A 14,836-nucleotide genomic window follows, 5' to 3' on the forward strand; every position below is an offset into this window, starting at 1 on the left:
GCCTACATAAAGCACCGAGCAATCTCCAGATTTCTGTATGAAAGAATTTCTCTCAGCCTCTTACAAAGGACTCAATTCTTCTCACATGGAGAACAAATGTACTCTACAAGTGGTCCCATGATTCAAATCAGGAGCAGACCAATATCTCAATCCTGCCAGTGACAGCAGCAAATGTGCAAGCTCTTAGTTCCCACCGAGCAGCACCCCACTCTCTCCCAAGCCTCGTTTCTCACTGCCTGCTGTCAACTACAGGACTGAAACCTTGTTCTGCAAGCAGCCTCTTGTTTCACAAAGATGGCTCAGAGGCTCAATTGCTATGTGACAGGAGGTATAGTACAGCAACTGAAGAACAGTGCATAATGAAAGAAAAGCATTACACACAGTCCTGAAGGTTTGCCATTCGCTTGAATACTAACTCAACTGAGATGCTCATTTGCCCTTAGCAAAAGCACTTGACTATCATATACTTTGCGATCTTGTGCTGATGGGACCTCAGGGGCTTCATCTCCTCAGATGTGTATAAGTACGTTTTCCATGAACATCGACGGGAATCCATAATGCAAGTGTGGCAAACCTGACAGCTAGCAGCAGCAAGTAAAGAGTTACGCTGGTACTGTTTGGAACACAATTATGCCATCAGGACTTTACGGCTTTGATCTACAGCTGAAGCATTCTCTCAGTGGACACTGAATGCAACATTAGGTTAAACAGGAAATTAAGTGTATCTGTATAGAGAAGGCTACTATAATTAGGTAAGCAGAAATCAAATAGTCTCATTATGTTTCTGTCGAATATAAATTTTGGCTTAGATACAAAATTCTCAAGAGTGGATTTGTTGGGCCATATGTACTCCTTCAAAGTGAAAGATAATAAAAGCCAAACATTTCTTTGCTCCTTAAAAATAACAGTAGATAGTAACAGTAGAGGGTAAGGAGGAAAAAGCGGGAACAACATTCACTCCAGTGATAAGACCACAGATGTCTGTGGAATTACACCCGGAACAAATTTTCTACAGAAGATGCATCCTCTGATTCAAAAGCAAAGGCTACTGTCCAAAAGATTTTATGCATATGACTTGCAACGATGTTCATGTGCAATACTGATATGATGTACTATGCTAAGAAAGAAGAAAATACTAACAAAGACCAACATCAGCCTTAGGCAGTTAGTCTCCTCAGGCTCACTCTCCTTTCAGTGAAGACAGTCAGTTTCCAAAATTAGATAATCTGAGTACCTACAGTTAGCGCTCACATTTAACTTTGTGCTGGAGGAGTCTAATTCTTTTCAGAGACTAGACAGGGAGGTCACAGATGTTAAGAGCTAGCTGAAGCTATCCTTTGTAATTATTTCCTATATTACATTCGTCAATTCTCTTGATTCTCATGATGCAACAGCAACCTCTGATAATTTGCAATATTCCTGCCAAAGGGAAACAAGACAAAGAACATGGGGAAAAAAGTAAGTATTACACTGCAGCCAATTTCTGAACTTCCATAGCAAAGAAATCTACATCTCACTGACTCAGAAATAGCCTCTGAACTGATACTTTAAAAGGGATAAACTTTTATCAAAAAAGTGTACTCAAGAACAATTTCTCTGAATTTCTGAGTCAAACGCTTCAGAGTTTTTCACTTTAACCCCACAATATTTTTTCTGAAAGCACTAATAGGATCAAGCATCTCAGGACCATTTAAGCTTGAATGTGGATGAATTTATATCTTGCTAACTACAATTATAGCTAAATTATTTAATAACTGTAATTCAATTAATTTTAATTAAAAATAAATAATGCATTCAATTGCATCATTAAACTAATTTCTTGATAATCGTTTCCTCTTTTGTTATTACCATAAAGAAAATTCAAATTCAGATATATCACTGTGAGTTGTCCTCTGTTGTTATCAGCCAATTGTTCCAATTCAGTGCCAATTCTTCCTTTGATTTTTGACCCATCCTAACTTGAAGCAAAAATGTAAGTAACATTTGGTAACATCTTCAGAAGTACCTAAATGATTTAGAAGTGTCTTACTGAAATGAATGGGATTTAAGCTGAGTTACTTGAGGGTTTCTGAAAACTTGACTGCAAATACCTAACAATTTATACTGATGGCTGAAAGCGAATTGTGGAGGCACAGGAGTTTCACAAACCCAAAGCACAAGACAAAACATGACTGAAAAACTGATCAGAAAAACTTTGTGCAAGGGCTAATATGGCAAGGCTGACCTTATTCTTTCACTAAGATTAAAATCTTATTGGGTATCCTGATCTCTCGAAAGCATTTAGTATTTATACTTAGTCAAAAGTAAACCACATTTTCAGAATGTCAATAGCAGCCAAAAACCTACACTTTCTGATAGACTAACATGGAAATAGATGCAAGTCCCTGTTGATACAATTACACCTTTTTAGAGTTTCCGTTACTCCTTATGGATATTTTTTGGAAGAATTTTTTAATGAAAACTGGATGCCACTATGCTTCTATAAAGTACTTAGTGTTCCACAAGGCTGGGCCGCTATTACCCAATTTTTCCTCTTTTCCCATTTCTATTACATGTAAGTTGAGGAGTGTTAACTCAGTAAAATACTAAGCTAAACACACACACGTGCACACAAAATTTAATTTTCACTGTGTTAAAAAATACATGGGGAAATTAAGAAAAAGGAGAAATTTCATTATCAGATAGAAATATGCAACTGGAAGGTTGTGAATAATCATGTGACAATAAAAAAACTCCTAGCCCAGAAGATTAAATTGACATGCCATCACACATACTTTTCCCCTTGTCTAATATATGCAAATCTGCTGATCCTACCATGCTCTTAGGACTGACCAAATCTTTAAGGTAAAGAGCTGAGGAGAAGTGGTGAAATCTCCTTTTATGACCCATGAATATCAAAAACAAGTAAACTGAATTGGCCAGATAAGCTGAGACTGAGTGCAAATAACACCACCAAACACCAGCATCTTGCTCCTCATCCCGTTTGCTGAGTGACTTATAAATGCAAAGAGATTTATACCCATACACTGGCGTTCTCTTAGACTGCTTATACTGAAGATGTGTTTTTGCTTTTTACTGTACTTTGTCATGTTGAAGCTCAACAAGCTTCTCTGCAACCTTCTATGGAATGAGAGTTCCAGCGTGGCAAAAATAGCTACAGCTGCACTACAACTCCTACTGGCACACCATTGGTTTTCATGCCCCTGACCGTCAAAGCTAGGCTAATGCAATTCTACCTTCTTAAAATCAAACAGGACATTATAGCAGACCACAAACACTAAGCCACCACAGTATTTACTACTAATTAAAGTAATGCTCCCATTTTGTTCAGCACAGCAAGCTTACAGTACATGGGTGGTAAGTGGCTCTTCTCAGCATGTGTTGACTACAAGATGCATTTTAAAAACAAATTTTAATTAGAATGAGCGTTTCTCAGCTGCTGAAAGGGAAAGAAAGTAATACGGGATGTAAAAGGCTCTAAACCATCTTCTAGTTTAATTTAAATGCAATTTAAAAATTAAGATTAACTTTACAGGCACTTACATATACTAGAATTTGCGTATAATGCATATCTTCAGTTATAAGGAATTCCATATTACAAAAGCAAGTAACTACAGCAGAAACACTACTAAAAAACCAGCTCAATTTATTACATGAACTTTACTAATTTAGCAGGAGAAGCCTGCGTTGTCAGGTATCTATGCATCCTTACAAAACTCTGACCATTCTTCAGACTGCACTCAGACCCATTTTGTGGTGTATTTTTGGAAGGCTGCTATCTCTGTACTGTTTTGCTGGAAAACAGGGAGTGACATTTTTCAGCAGACTCCCACCCTGCTGATTACTAAAGGGGCAGATTTTAGAGCAGGAAGGGATCTGGAGCTTCTTATCACATGAGGTCTTTCTCTTCTGATGAATAAACAAGTATTGCTGCTTCTGAGACTGTGGAACTGCCTATGTCTCCAAGACTAACAACAAAAGAAAACAGATCTGATAGATGAAGGCACTGACTATATGACCCTGGACAAGTTGCTTGGGGCCAGATTCTGATCCAAGTTACACTGCTCTGGGTCACTGGCCTAATTGCTCCAATGCCTTCAGCTAACACAGTGTAACTGAGGGCAAAGCATTGGCCTTAATCTTCTACTGCTTTTAATATTAACCGTATATTAGAGAATTGAGTGGCCTTTCATGATTTGTGCTTTCACATGTCACTAAAAAAAAAAAAAAAAAAGCGCAAACAGAACACTTTCATTTTAGTTTATGACTATGAAACTCACGCTCATACTTGTTTACCTCATTCTTATTTGGCTGGCAACAACTTGTGCCATTTATTGCAGCTGTGTCTTAATCAGAACCAAAAATGTATTCTCTACCTCAAGTCATATGAGTTCAAATCTAGCCAGGAGAGGCACTCTTGTTTTCACATGAGCTTTAATTTGACCTGCCAGCTTGTCTGAAAAACCAACTGCCTTGATTGCACAAGGATTTTCCTTTAAGACTCAATTTTCTTTTAAGCAAAGGGAAGCCCAGAGAGAAAGGCAAAACTCGTCACTTGAAGGGCAGCAGAAAGAACTCAAGACTGGGGAACACAATTTTACTAAGCATTTTTCTTGAGAAAGTAGGGTGCTCAGCATGAGTGGGCTTTTGTAAGTCACTGGATACCCTGGCAGTCTGCAGGATGAATGAGCATTTCTTTACTTCAACGCACTGGTAATTGCTGCATGCTTTTCACACAGATCTCTTGTAAGGAATAGGATTTGGCTCTGTTTTACACCACTTTGTGCTTTTTAACTGTGATTTGAAATGTATTATATATTCACAATAGTTCAGGCAATTCTACTCTGTAACTTGTATTTTTTTTTAAATTCAATTTTTATGCAGGTTTCAGTTTTTTTCTCAGCCCTATAACCTATATAAAGGATAGAGGGATTCTGAGAGCCTTATATCAGATAGGATTTAAGAACTCCATGCTACCTAAGCAGAGTGACAAAGTGAAGTACAGAACCAACATATTCAATGGGTTGACATTCCAAAGCATGGTACAAAGCAGTTCACACAGAGAGGAAACAAAGAAATGTAACTGGAGTTTCAGGTGCCTCCATCTAAGGGGGAGGAGAAAGTAACCTCTACATGTAGGCAGAGGTGAGACAATCCCAATAAATTCTGTGTGAAGTCTTACTGCTCAAATCTGTCCTTAAATGAAGGGTAAGGTGGTAGCTGTGTCATCAGAGCACTGGTAACACTGGCTAAAATTCCAGTATTTTCCACAGAAGGACACAACTTCTCTGTGATGAAATGGATTCAGTGAGCAGATAAGCTTGGGAATTTTCCATTCCTGTGATTAGTGATATGCCTTGAAATTACACTGAAAGTGTAAAGGCTGGAAATTGGTAAGGAACACTAGCACTCTGAAAGTCACATGTTTACTCCTGAGCATTTATCTTAAATTACCAGCATAAATTCCATCATAAAAGTGTAAGTGCGTAATATTTACTTTATGACATCAGATGCATCTTAGTAGCATTAAAGTACAATCTCCTTCATGTTCTGTTCTTAATTTTACCCCTTATTTTATATAAACTCATGTATAATTTCCCTTTACATAAGTTGGATTAAAAGGACCAACGACACAGCATGAATCACTCCACTGATAGTTGTATACTAGTACTTATGGCTGGCCAAGATTGAAAGAACCTTTTAACATCTTTTTATCCTGCTGATTTTGAAGTCCATATGTCTTCAACTATGAGTACATATAGAAGTAAACTGAAAAAAAACCAAACCAAACAGAATAATCTTTTAAAACTGTTATTTCTAGCCCAAAATTGAAGACAGATGAAATCCAGACAAACTGCAACTTAAAGAGACAAATTCCAAATTAGATGCCTATCTGTATGAAATAAGATTGAATACACACAACAAAAGTTTGGTTTTACACAAAGTCTTATTGAAGCCAATGGAACAGGTCAGGGAATAAATTTATGGGATGCCTCTGACACTTGCAAATTGCAGAATTCTCCTAACAAGACTGCATTGATATAGAACACTTAACACGGGAATTCCTCAAACTATGCTTCTCCCAGACCTGCCAGCTGCATCTGACCAGATGCCACTCTATACTTGGAACTCAGAAAGAGTGCAACTCTGATAAAACTTTCTGTAACTCTGCAGGAATGAAAGAGTAACACCAAACCGATTTTAAGGTTTCCCATTTTTGGCAGCAGCTAGACCTGTCAAGGCTCACAGAAACTGTTGTTAGTTTATAAAAACAGTATAGCTAATCATTGGTTTTGAAAACATCCATGCAAAACAGCTTGTTCATTCAAGCATAAATAAAACAAGAACACTCTGTGAAAACAATAAAATAAAATTGATTAATGATTCAACTACAAACACCACTGTGAAAATTGATCCAGCTACAAACACTACAACAAATTCTAACCAAACCTTCTGTGCTGAAGGAAACATTTTCAAGGTCAAATAAAGGATGCCCCACTGTATAACAAAATCTAGTGCGGAAACCACAGGAAGTGATCCTGGAGCAGAGCTTTCGCTAGTTCCAACATCACAAACATTGTATTTGTTCATACTTTCTTGTAGCAGTGACATATTTTATACATGTATCGTGTATTGGCAATGTTAGCATTATATTTTCAGATGTGTTTATAAATTTCTGAAGAAAGTAGTCTGCAAGTAAAAGGCTGAAAACTTCTGTCAAAAGAGAAAAGAAAACATAGTGGTCAATTCTGGGCTGTGTTCAGCCAGAATTAAATATAGCCTTCCAGGTCACACAAAGCACGAAAGGCCATGCATGCTGGCAGCACGACAGACGTACCTACTGTACCAAGTCGACTAAGAAACACAAACGCAGACTGTAAGGACTTTTAAAGATTACCTCCTCAATTGTGGTTAAAGATGCTGGCACTACTTCAGCAGCACAAAGGGAACTGAAAACTATCTTATTCAGAAAAGCTGGGGCCTCCAAAACTGCTATACAGAGGCCATGAATAATAAAACGTGGAGGAAATTACAAAGAATGGGTAAAGGAGAAGATCCTTCTAGATTTTGGAGGAAAAATTAATGAGGCAAAGAAGTGCCAGAAGGAAAACCCAAGGTCAGGAAGATAAGCTTCAGCAAGCCTTTGGACACAATTGAACATAACGATGCCTGACTGGAACCCATTCAAAAATGAATGATGAAATACTGGAGAACTCTAAATAAGAATGTGATATAGGCTCTCCTCCCCCCACCTTACATGACAGAAGAAACATTGTGCTTGTTCTAGAAGCTATGTCTCTGGGACCAGGGACCTCACTGGAAGGCTGCTGTAAAAGCTGAAGTGGCCTGTAGGGCAGGCCCTTATCTAGATTATACAGGCATAACTGCAGGGTAAACAGCAAACTCAGAGAAGTGAGGTCAGAACATAGTTTACCAGAGGTGGTAGAGCCATCAGATTAGTAGGCTGAAAAGAAAATTGCTACATCTAGTTTAAGATGGAAGATGAAACAGACTAGGAGGATACTAATGGCTTAACTCTTAGTCAAGTAAAACGGGTTTCACCTTTGAGATTTGCAGAAGATATACAAAATTTTAAGTGAGGCTTCACGTTCCCACTTCTCAAATGCTGAAGTGAGCAGAATTTCTCTTCCCTGAATGATTCCTCCTGCTACTGTACTTACTAAGAACTACTGATCTGCAGGGCTGAGCATTGGCTGGCACAGATGAGATTGATACGTGGCAAAGCAGCTAAGGAGTTCAGGTGTCTATATGGCTACCATAGAGCCTGTGGGTAGTTCCAGGCTAAATAAGCATCTTTATGAATGACCTGGAAAGAAAAGATCACATTTCTGTATTGCAGACAACATTAAAATAGAAGGAGCTGCAAGCACAAAATGGCTTAGAAACATAGGCAGAAAATGATAAAATGGATTCTGTTACAGAATAAATAAAAGAACGCTTCTAAGAACTATAATGCGCAACAAACAAAGAAGAAGGGACACATATGGGAGACAGTAATGTTTAAAAAGCATTAATTATAACAATGAGTAGAAATTAACTACAAAACCCACATTATATATTTGAGTTTCAACCCAGCAATATCAGTGTACAGCACTGGGAGAGAACAGTGCTTCTGTATCTGAATCTGGCATAATTACACATCAAGCATTTCAGCTGCTTTGTAGAGGATCTAGAGAAGTTTCAGTGAAGAATAATTGAATCAATAGGGGCACAAATAGAATACCAGGCAAGATTTAAATAGCTAATGATATATAACTTGGTCATTGCCAGTTAAAATAGTTAATAATCAATTACACAGGTTTGAGAGGTATAAAGCTCTAAAAGAAGATGAGGAGAGAGAAAGAAGGAAGGAAAATAACTCTAAAAATTAAAGAATATCAAGGAAGAATGGGGATGACTACATTTCTTGACACAGAGATGTCTCAACAGAGATGTTGAATAGTCAGTTTTTAGCAAAGCCCCATTAGTTATTAGTGGTGTCATTGCTTATGCTATAAAACAAGACAACATAAAATACTTGCAATGGTGAGACGAAGTGAAAGACATAAGCAAATTGTTAGGTTTTTTCCTCTTTCACAATTCTAAAGATCATTTATGAAGACTTCAAAAGAGTTGCGTGGCTCCATTTAGTATCTGTCTATGTCCTAACAGTAAGGAATATTACATGTGAAAATCTTAGTCTCTGGCAAGAATGTAAAGCTAAAAAGCCATAATAAGTATTTTTCTTCACAACAAGAGAGCTTTTTAAGATCTTAGCTCCTAGCTGAAGAAGCATTATTGCTTGCCTAACAAAAAAAAAAAAAAAAAAAAAAAATTGCTACTTTTAAGTTCAGCCAGGTTAGATAAAATTTTATGGAAGAAATACATGTCTTAGTGGGCCATTCCATCATTCAAACCCCAGAAAAGTGATACAATTTGCATTTTGAAGAGAGCAAATTTAAATCTTGAAACTTGCAGCTGGGGAGAGGAATAAAAACAGTAATGAACACCCCTCTGAATTTTGTGTCCTATCAAAACATCACAGTTAGAAGCACCTCTCTATTATGCTGGATATGAAAATATGAATTCTTTGTTCCTGTGCTCAAAACTCTCATAGTTTAAAAAACCCAAACAACTATGCAAGTCCAACCATTCAGGACACTAATAATTACTGCAAAATTTGGATCTCTCAGTTGTTCTTCAGGTGGGAGTCTACCTAGAAATTCAATTTTCCCCTCTTGCTGAGACTTAAAGGTAACATTTCAGAAATAGTCCATAATGCCAAAAAAGGCATTTGTAGAATGCATCCAGAGACTGGAGGATACCACTTCATCCCTTCTGTTTGAAACACAAATGTGTACATGATAGTGGCCGTGAAAACTCCCATTTACAAACTCCAGAAGTATCGTTCAGAATGCTCCAATAAATCCAGCATAATAATAAACTTCTGAAATAAATCATAAAGCATGAGACATGCTCAAATAACACGGAAAGCCACAGATGCAAGTTGCTTACATAAGACAGAAATGACATCTTAGCTTGTATGATGTAATGCTTTTATACAAGCTGCTTAGACTAAACAATTTTGATGGCGTCAAGTGCTTGAAAGGTGATGAAATTGATTTATTCAACTGAAACTGGCCAAGACACCAATTCCAGTTCTGATCCTGATACCCAAATACTATCTTCAAATATATGAAGTGAACACAGAAAAAAAAACCTTTAAAAGCACTTTAGTGAGATTGTATAGTTTAAGCCATCAACAGTCAGAAAACAGCACAATGCAGTATACTTGCATAACCTTAAATTGGCCCCTTTGTTTGTTCAGATTATGATATAGTCTTTAACTGCATGATTACATACTATTTTTTCCACATAAATTCTGACTCATTCAGCATACATAATGAATAGTGCATACATAATGAACTATTTTTCTTGTAACAGCTATTTGCTATTGTTCAGTGTGTAGTCCCAGGACTTATTTGCTAGACATTATTCATATTCTGCTCTGAAGACAAAATTATGAATTCCATCATGGGTTTTTCCATGCACCTCATGGGTTTTCCAGGTTACTACAGTGCCTTGCTGCTTAACAAACATTCATTAGTTTATTTTGAAAACATCTATGTGAGGGGAGGCAATAATACTGCTTCCATTTTACACACGGAAAACTAAGGCACAGAGAATTACAGAATGGTAGGTGTTAGAAGGGCCCTTGGGAGATCATCTAGTCCAACCCCCCGGACAAAGCAGGTTCACCTGGAGCAGGTTGCACAGGAAAGCATCCAGGCAGGTATTGAATATCTCTAGACAAGACTCCACAACCTCTCTGGGCAGCCTGTTCCAGTGCTCTGGCACTCTCAAAGTAAAGAAGTTTTTCCTTATGTTCAGACAGAACTTCCTGTGTTCCAGTTTGTGCCTATTGCCCCTTGGTCCAGTTGCTGGGCACCACTGAAAAGAGTCTGGCCCCATCCTCTTGACAGCTGCCCTTTAGATATTTCTAAGCATTGAAGACCCCTCTCAGTCTTCTCCTCCAGGCTAAACAGACCCAGGTGTCTCACCCTTTCCTTCTAAGAGAAACGCTTCAGTCCTTTGATCATCTTCATAGCCCTCTGCTGGACTCTCTCCAGTAGTTCCTTGTCTTTCTTGAACTGGGGAGCCCAGATGTGGCCTCACCGGGGCAGAGTAGAGGGAGAGGATGACCTCCCTCAACCTGTTGGCCATACTCTTTTTAATGCATCCCAGGATACCATTGGCCTTCTTGGCCACAAGGCCACATTGCTGGCTCATGGTCAACTTGTTATCCACTGGAACTCCCAGGTCCCTCTCTGCAGAGCTGCTTTCCAGCAGGTCAACCCCTAACCTGTCCTGGTGTATAGGGTTATTCCTCCCTAGAAGCAGGACCCTACACTTGCCCTTGTTGAACTTCATTAGGTTCCTCACCGCCCAACTCTCTAGCCTGTCCAGGTCTGGCTGAATGGCGGACCAACCTTCTGGTGTGTCAGCCACTCCTCCCAGTTTTGTGTCATCAGCAAACTTGCTGAGGGCACACTGTCCCCTCATCCCAGTCATTGATGAATATATTGAAGTTAAAGATGGTTACTAATTTTCAGTGCCTACTGAAGGTGGTTAACATTTTTTTTTCTCAAAGCATTTAGCGCTGTGCTTTGTATGTTTAGAGTCCTACGCTCACTGAAGTCAGATGCAACAGTTGACTATCAGTACCCCTGAAGACCTGACACCATGGTACCAGGATCAAGCACCCAGAAAAGAAGAAACACAAGAAGTCATAAACCCCTTTGAAAAGTAGGCAGCTCTTGCTCTTTCCATGCAGAAAGTCTGGAATAGAGTCCAGATTAGAACTACATTTCTCTCTCCTTTCTTCCCCCACCTTGTTTACAACATGCCATTCAACATCCCCAGTATTCACTGCACAACATAAACATCCCAACACCATGCCGGATCTGCACAGAGGACCAAACTTTCACCACTTCCTAGCTTTGAGTGCTTAACTCTGTAACCTTCATAACCTATTGTATGTCTGCAATTTCTTAGGTTTTACAAAAGGGCAACTAAAAAGAAGATTAAAAATCCACCTGTGGCTTCAGATCAATTCTCATATGGGTAACCTGCAGTGCTGGAATGTTTAGCACAGCAACAGGCACAGATGCTACCATTTGAGCTAATGGGCCAAACATCAGCCATACCACACTGCCATCCTTCCCACAGATAAGCGCTGAAAACGGATGCCACACAGTGGATTTTAGAGCTCTTTGCTGGCAAGTGAACAAGGAGAATTTGGTACCCTGGGGTCGTGTGTGGTTTTGGAACATGGCACATGCTGATACACACTGACCTTCTCTGGCTGTCGCACCAAAACATGGCCACTTCTGCCCTACTCCTGGAACTTGGTCCTGTCCCATCCCTTCTTCTACTTCCCAGTCACACTTCAAAAGTCCTGTTCTTTATTCCTAAGGCTGTCTTTTCAGTCCCAGTCTCTTTGCTCAGCAAGTCCTAGTAAATTTCCTTTACTCCTAACCTCTGTGGTTCAGACTGCCCCATTCCCCCCTCCACATTCTCGTAACTTTCTGTCTCTTCTTTGCAGACATGTCTCCAGGTTTAGTCTTCGTAAGTTCCCAATTCTCATTCCATCGTCATTCATCCAATTTATCCCATTTGGGTGAACACCACCTCATCTTTTTTCCCAGTTTTACTTCCCGGGGTACCCTGCCTGAACTTGGGTTACCACCAAAATGCAGTATCTGTAGGGGGAGCGCTGTACAACCACAATGTGGAGCTTCAGGAAATTCAGCTGCTAAAATCTAAGACTGTTGTACTGAGTCTGAGAAAAGTACATTTTTTTCAAAGGCTTATGATTTTCTGAAGTTAGATGTATTTTCATGGATTGGCCTGCTATAACACAAAGGGCATCCATTTATGAAAGGTTTAATCCCAAGGTAGGGCTAATACAAATTTTATAAAAAGATCACCAGAATTTTTAGCACAGATTAAACATTCTTTCCTGGCCTTAGTTTACAGAAATATGGCTGCAATATTCAAATACAGCAAAGGAAAATAACAAATTATACACTTTTTCCTATACACAAAGTGAGTTCAGCAGAGTTCTAAGGAGCTATATATTAGACTGTGCAACAGACTAATACTAAGCTGTGCTAGTAGACCCACCTAAAATAAGAGGAAAAAATAATGCAAAATGCATTTGTAAATAACAGAGAATGATGAAAATAAGAGCTGATGCTTGGCTTTATAATGTTGCATTCATTTTAAAATAATCTTACCGGGTGTTTTTATTTCAAAAAAATAATCTCCAAAATGCATACATTTGTTTTCTTTTTATTTGATATTTGTAAGTTTTCTAAATGGTCTTGATTCATTAAAAGAGATGATGAGGCTTGCAAAAAAAAAAAAAAAACACAGAAAAGAATCTAAAAGGTACAAATTATTGTGACATTATTAATTGCTCGCTCCAACTCCTGGATTTCTGGCTCCTGCGTATACCTCCATAGGAGGTATAACCTACTTTTCTGAATACAAAATGTTTGAATATTAATTCCCTCATCTTAGAAAATAAGAAAAATATTTTGTTATCTGCATAAATATTCCATTATTGCTTATGTTTATACTGCAGCATTGCCTGCAATTCCAAACTAAGTATGCTGCAGAATTTATCATAGCTGGATATATAATGTTAACATTTCATTGACTGCCTTTACAGTTACTACAGCTTAGAGATCAAGGACACTTTCAAAATGTGAAAATCAAACATCTTTTTAATTCACTATGGGTAGTATATTGATATTTATCACAACACTTTGATTAACCTCAGTGATGCCAACATATCACCTTAAGATACCCTAAAATAAATTATAAGTATTTATAATATAAATGCACTAACTAAACCCACAGTACGTAATTAGGGATCTAAACATGTTGCATACACATTTGCATGCTTACCTAGAAAGATTAATGCTCTGATCTCTGCTTGCTTGTTTTTATGTTCCCATTAAAACAAGCTTTTTGATACATAAGTGCCACCTGTAGGAAATACTGAAGTATGCCCAAATACAGTCTTGTGCCAAATTAGGCACTGAGTTGCGTATCTGACATGCCCAATATAGGTGCCTCCTTCAGAAATTCAACCATGTATTGTAGGAAGCAATGACCCTACATGACAATGGCTTACTTTATGAAGATTAGTTTGTAAAGCCAGATCTATGGGAAAGATGTTGCTTTCCAGCGAAGCCTATTCAAAAGGGAATTAAAATTAAAAATAATACATTTTTGCATTTGCTTGCCTGTATAACACTATTCCATAGAAATCAAGCAGACCTTTACTACAGTATGTTGAGCCAAATAGACTCTATAATGATTAACACGGAGTACTTCACTACAATTACTTGGGGTAGACAAATATGAAGGATTGCAGAATTTATCTATTTTCATTTCTCTCTGTTATTAATAAAAAGAAATATACACAAAAAAGCTTTTTAACAAAGGAACGGTCTAGTCTCCACTACTATAAACATAGTTCGGTTTCTCTAGGCAGTGAGTTAGGCATGAGTAGATGGAAGTGCATATTACATCTTAATTCAAACATTAAAATATTCAAAGAATTTTCAGTGCAGCTATAAAAATAATTACTGAAAAGACTTTTCAATGCCTTGTCAATATCTTGAATATTTCAAGAAAAACAAAGATCTTACAAAAATCCAGCATTTAAAATGTTAAGTCTGCCTAGTGAAGTGCTTAATCACAACTAATTTGTAAAAAAAATAACTGAGAAAGCCAGACTGGCTCTGTCTATAATCATCACCTATAACAGTTATGCTTCAAAAATACACTCACAAGAAGGAAATTCATTAATCCAACCGTACTGTTCGCTGATATAGTATTTCTGTTCCTCGGTGTATTTACCAGGTAACATATATTCCACACTCAAAGCACATTTTGCATTAAAAAATGATAGGTTATTTTTGATAATTCAATGTCAAATGAGAAGATGAGAATAATCCGGTATATAAACACAAATTATATGCCACTCTACAATAAACTATTTTTTCATTGTTTGACATCAGTTTTGTCTGTTCAGCTTTGTCAGTCACAGCTGTGCACAAACGATAATACTCTCTTCTACCATAGTCAGCTTTCAGTGTTGTTTTAAGCACGTAAATTTGTTTTGGGTGTCCCTCATCACCACCTTACGTTTACCTGGTTACTTCGACCCAGGTAATCCTTCATACCCGCACCTACAACTCTACACCTAAACTTCATCTGTCAGACGGCCCAGCCGTGCCAGCCGGGGGAAGGACTACTG

General features: G+C 38.0%; 1 protein-coding gene across 1 annotated transcript in view; it reads right to left on the minus strand.

Annotated features, from left to right (window-relative positions):
* PHYHIPL (phytanoyl-CoA 2-hydroxylase interacting protein-like) overlaps positions 1-14,836 on the minus strand; it is a 36,412-nt gene that overhangs the window by 20,779 nt on the left and 797 nt on the right. The window lies entirely within an intron of this gene.

Source organism: Charadrius vociferus, unplaced genomic scaffold (genome assembly GCF_000708025.1).
Source record: "Charadrius vociferus isolate BGI_N301 unplaced genomic scaffold, ASM70802v2 scaffold738, whole genome shotgun sequence".
NCBI lineage: Eukaryota > Metazoa > Chordata > Aves > Charadriiformes > Charadriidae > Charadrius > Charadrius vociferus.